Genomic DNA, 5,088 nt, shown 5'->3' on the forward strand with positions numbered 1-5,088 from the left:
GGCCGGCTACCTCCCTCCCTCGAAACATGTGCCTCATTAAGGATACAAGACGAGGTAAGGCTACAATGAGAGCCCGCAAGGCGGCGACACTGTAGCCACGCTTACCTCGACAAAGCCCTCGTCATTAGAGGCGAGACAACGGTAACCAGCCACCGACAAAGCCCCCAAGCAGTGGGGCCGACCTGTCGGCCAAAAGGCCGGCAGCCGGCAGGACCCACCAGTCAGCGGGCCCCAATGACCGGCGGAGATGCCGGCGAGCAAAGACACTGACGGCTGGGACCCGCGCCCAGCCGGATTACCATTGTACCCCTGGGGGTAGGCCTATATAAACCCCCCGGGACACCCATGCAAAGGGTTGATCTCATAAAATTCCACACACCACACAAAGAGAAAAGGAGTGCTAGCCTTGCTCTTCTTCCTCTAGCCAAACAGCTCAAGGAGCACTTGTAGCTACATGTATTGATCTAGTGATCATGCGGAGACCCCACAGAGCAGGACTAGGGGTATTATCTCCACGGAGAGCCCCGAACCTGGGTAAGATCCGCCGGCGTGCATGTCTTCGCCTCATCCCGTTTCCAGGCACCTGCGATGTCTTACTGGCTCCCACAATGATAAGCCACCCGTTGGCATATGTCGCACCTACCACCCGACATTTTCACAAGGCAGTCAGTCAATTTGACAATTTTTTCAATGCTCAAATATTGAAATATATGTTCTTATAGCAAGTATGTTCAGAGGACCGTAGAGAAAAACAGGTTTGTATTCATTGACTTGTTAATTGACTCTCTACAACCCCTCACAAATTATACACAAACACAATCGTCAAAATCCGGAGCCGACCCTCAAGTAAGCTAGCTAGGTTCTGGGCTTACTGCTGAAGTGCATAGTACTGTGCTACATCACATTACAGGGAGACAATGATACGAGCAGGAGGAATTTGAGTATCCTGAACTGTAACAGAACAGCCCCACTACCGCAAACCGTCAATACATCAAGATCTTTATTTTACCATCTCTAAATAAATTTCTAAATACACAAAATCTTAAGGGACTGACTGAGGGCACAGTTAGCTACAACCAAGCTCTGTTATACTACAAGAAGTAGAATAAAGCATGTGAGACTGGGTATCTCCATTGCGACTCTGCTCCACATTGGTCAGCTCAAACAGACTCCAACCAGTACTAAATGGCAGGGAGCGGCGAAGGTTTAAGCCGCATCTAACCTGATCTACCCAACAATTTACTAAGTTTAATACTGGATTTACTTTTTCCAGTAAAATAGCTTCCTTGCTATGAATTATTGATCCAGTAATCATACCATAATCATCACTCATCATTATAGGTTTCACACTTGTTTGTAAACTCTGCAGAAATAGTAACCACATAAATCTTGTAAGCAATTATCTACGAAAAATTGGTTCTGCATGTAAGTACACTAATTCTTGCAAAACATAAATCTGCTTGGACTGAAAAGCATGGAACAACATAACTGTTATTTGGCCTCTAAAACTTTCACCACATAAAACAAATACTATGAGAAGGAACACAGGCACCACAAGTTCAGCAAATTTTCCAGCCTCGACATGATTTCTATTGTATTGTCTCAGCCCATGATGTCTAGTGTATTTGCCAACATCATGTCCAGCCACAGTGCATGGAAAAAATCAAACGACGCAGATAACAACCTAGTGCTCAGTTACCATCTCTAAATAAATCTCTGAATACACAAAAGCTTGAGGGACTGACTCAGGGCACTCAGTTAGCTACAACCAATCTCAAGAAGAAAGGGAAGGGGGAATAGCAAGGCTGTTTTTGAGGGTGGTCGAGGCATCACATACCTCTGGTGTAGCCACCGTTGGCGATATTGGATGGCTCGACAAACGTTCTGCTACCTCCCGGCGAACTCGGTGCTTCCCTAACTAATTTTCTTTGTTGGCTTGCATTGCTTGTCTACCTTCCAAGTGACGAAGCTCTAACTGCCAGGAAGGCTATCTTCCCCTCTGGAATTCACAACCAAGATATAAATTGTGTGACTGCATATTATGTTATGAATAAAAGAGAAAACACATGATATACAATGTTACAGAAACTGTTTTGGATAATTCTAACTTGTAGATAGCTCAATATGATTTTGCTTTGAAATAAAACTTAAGCATAAATGCCCAGAAAAATTAATGAACAAAGTAGCAGACTAAAATATTTACAATAAAAAGGATATATTTGGTCACTAATCCTCCTACAAAACATAGATTTTTTTTGTAGCGTCAGGCAAAGATTCTTAATGTGAGAAATTTAATCTACAGTAACGACCAGCCACTCAGTTCACACAATTGTACAGTCATTTTATTTAGGGAAACATATGTGTTGCAATGGATACAAAATAGATAAATAAATGTGTTTAGAAACCTGGAAAATAATTATCCAAACAAACCTCTTTTATTATTCTAATGATTCAAAATGAATGGCGTCAAAGATACAACATATGCTCATGTACATCCAGTCACATTGTCAACCACTATTTATTCACCTTGCAATTAATGTTCATATCAACAAAATGGTTCATATTTTCAGTTTCAGATGAAGGATATGAAAGAGAAAATGATGCATGTAACAGGCCTTTAGACGTTTCCGAAAACACAACTATATGGTACAATACTTCTTTGTATATAGCTATGACTGAAAAATTAAATGGTCAATGAGAGGGCAAAAAAATCACAGGATTTTCTTTTGCATATCAATGTCAGTTGGAAATAAACAAAGAATTATTATCAGAAGAAATAAAGAAAGCGCAAAATTTCTCAAGAGCATATGACTACAAACAATCTAATCCACTTCCACTAAACTTTTTTTGGGTGCATTTCCTCATAAAAAATTGGCTTTACTAAACGTCGGTGCCACCTAACTACCAGGTCCATTGAAGGCCCAACTTCAACCAGCTCCATTCTAGGAATAGATGGATTTTGTAGTTCTCAACTCCTGCTTCATAAGATCATATATGTGGTAATCATAAGTCCATCCAAAAGATTGTTGAGCCTCTTCTTTGAATGAGAGGCGTACACTCCTACTGCAAACACCATTATAACAAAGGAATATGACATCTTTCAGCAGTTATAGCAGACAATAATATTCTCTAGTTAATATACAAAGGAAAATAAAAACATCATTGTAACAGGCACGTAAAAGGCTTCAGATAGGACCCATATTGTGCTACTCAGAAAGTCAATATCTAGCTCAAAAAAGGTCAATGTCGAGCTCAGAAAGTCATTTCACTTTTGAGAGCCTCACCGTTTTAATCTTTATTTTCTCAAGTGAATAATAATTCCTCATTGTCACTAAGAATGCAGTAAGATTTAGGGAGAACTCCAGGGACACCCCTTCTCTCAAATGGCCTGATGTTGTTGCTATTCAAGTATTCATGGTGTAATTCACAGAATGCTTCAAGGCGAAAAAGTTCTGCCAGCACGAAGTTCAAACTGTACATTATTACCATGCTCAACCTGGAACAAACATTAGAGCACTGGTCTGATGTGGGAGCCAGGGAAAAACACATACGTACTATTTCTAGTTGCTCCACATATAAGGTTCGAAAGAAACAATCTTTTCCAATATCAACTAAATTAAGATTTACATGTGGTTATTTGTACAAACCATGGACTATCTGCAAGAAGCAGCGCAGACAAAAATTCCAGTTCAGTCTCCATTAGAAAGGTAAGGTAAGCGTGCAGACCTCATGCCGAGACGAGCTGATGTTGCTGGCAGCGAGGAAGGCTCGGCATCCTCTGACTATGGATGCACGCCGGCCAGAATCACGTAGCCACCACTCCGACCAGAATCACCGTGTCTGTCCCGGATTAGAGAGAGGGAACAGCAAATTACAAGCATGGTTTTGGTACGGATTCACAGAAGACCCTAATCAAACATCACGACAGCATACTGTTTGGAATTCAGAAATCCATTCAAGTCATGCACTCCAAAGGATGATCCATCAGTATATCGGATAAATCACCCAAGAATGATTACCAACTCAAGCATCATGTTCTAGAAAAAATATTCAGGCACGCCATGGTTTCCAATTCAGAAGATGAAGCACAGCAAACAGGCTGTTAAGCCCAATTCTAAAAATCAAACATACCTCTATTGAATCTCAGGCTAGCGTACTCCTTAGCCTTGCCTGGGAAGCCCGCCGGCCGGTCGCCGGAGCCGCCACCGCTAGCGACAGCCTCCCTGACCTTGCGCCCCCTGCTCCTTCTCCTTTCTTCCTCTCTCCCTCACGCCGTGTCTCTGTTTCTATGAATGAGCAGGACGCCGCCGCCGCCGGAGCAAGCCGCCGCACCAGCAGCCAGATCGGTCGCTGCCGCCCCCGGATCCGCCCGTATTCCTCGCGCCGGCGCCGCGGCCTCGCGTCACCCACCGGCCGCCTGCCCGTTCCGACGAACTCCAGCGCCGCCAACCTTTTCCCCTGCGTCGAGGAGTTGCTCGAACAGCTGCCGTCCGCTGCGTGGCCAGGCAGCCCAGCCAGATCGGCAGCTCGCCCGCGTGGGCTGCGCGGATGGCCGGACAGGAAGACCATCCGCAGGTGGCGGCGGCGGCGGCGGCGGCCGTACCCCGGCTCTCCTTCGATGCATACGTACCCGTGTGTCCTGTGTTTTTTTGTTTCCAACCCTTGTGTTAGGCCGAATAAAAGTAAGGCCCAAGCCCAGAAATGAACGAAACGGTTTCTCACTTTAAAAGGACCGAACGTTTAATACAGGAAACTACAGGGCTTTTTCTCGAAAACGTACTGGACGAAATGTTTTCTGACTTAAAAAGGGACCGCGGGTTGAATAACTAAAACATCAGGGACTTTTATGCAAAAATACTAACAACGTACGACCAGAAGCACTAGCTGATTTATTATTAGGGAAAGAATATCGCTATAAGCTCTAGATAGAAAATCGCACTATGTTTCACCTATTGTGAGACGGTAGCTCACCTGGCTCAAGGGAACCCGCTAGTGGCCCAGCCAGTACTGCTATGTCACATTTTCTGTTTTAGTTACCTTAATTTGTTATTCGTTCGCTTTGATTTTTTTCTTTTCTATTTTGTTACT

The 5,088-nt window shown here is 43.9% G+C and overlaps 1 long non-coding RNA gene across 4 annotated transcripts; it reads right to left on the reverse strand.

Annotated features, from left to right (window-relative positions):
* Nucleotides 1–541: 541 nt before the first annotated feature.
* On the reverse strand, nucleotides 542–4,654 carry LOC123079211 (uncharacterized). Of its 4 annotated transcripts, none has more exons than XR_006437897.1 (4): nucleotides 4,132–4,654; nucleotides 3,727–3,840; nucleotides 1,838–1,999; nucleotides 542–639 (listed from the first exon to the last, which is right to left on the reverse strand). It is a non-coding gene; the product is annotated as an uncharacterized lncRNA (long non-coding RNA). The 4 variants fall into 4 exon arrangements; XR_006437899.1 differs by having other exon boundaries at nucleotides 1,838–3,496; XR_006437898.1 differs by lacking the exon at nucleotides 542–639 and adding an exon at nucleotides 675–1,363 and having other exon boundaries at nucleotides 1,838–3,496.
* Nucleotides 4,655–5,088: the final 434 nt, after the last annotated feature.

The sequence above is a fragment of the Triticum aestivum genome, chromosome 3D (genome assembly GCF_018294505.1).
Source record: "Triticum aestivum cultivar Chinese Spring chromosome 3D, IWGSC CS RefSeq v2.1, whole genome shotgun sequence".
NCBI classification, from domain to species: domain Eukaryota; kingdom Viridiplantae; phylum Streptophyta; class Magnoliopsida; order Poales; family Poaceae; genus Triticum; species Triticum aestivum.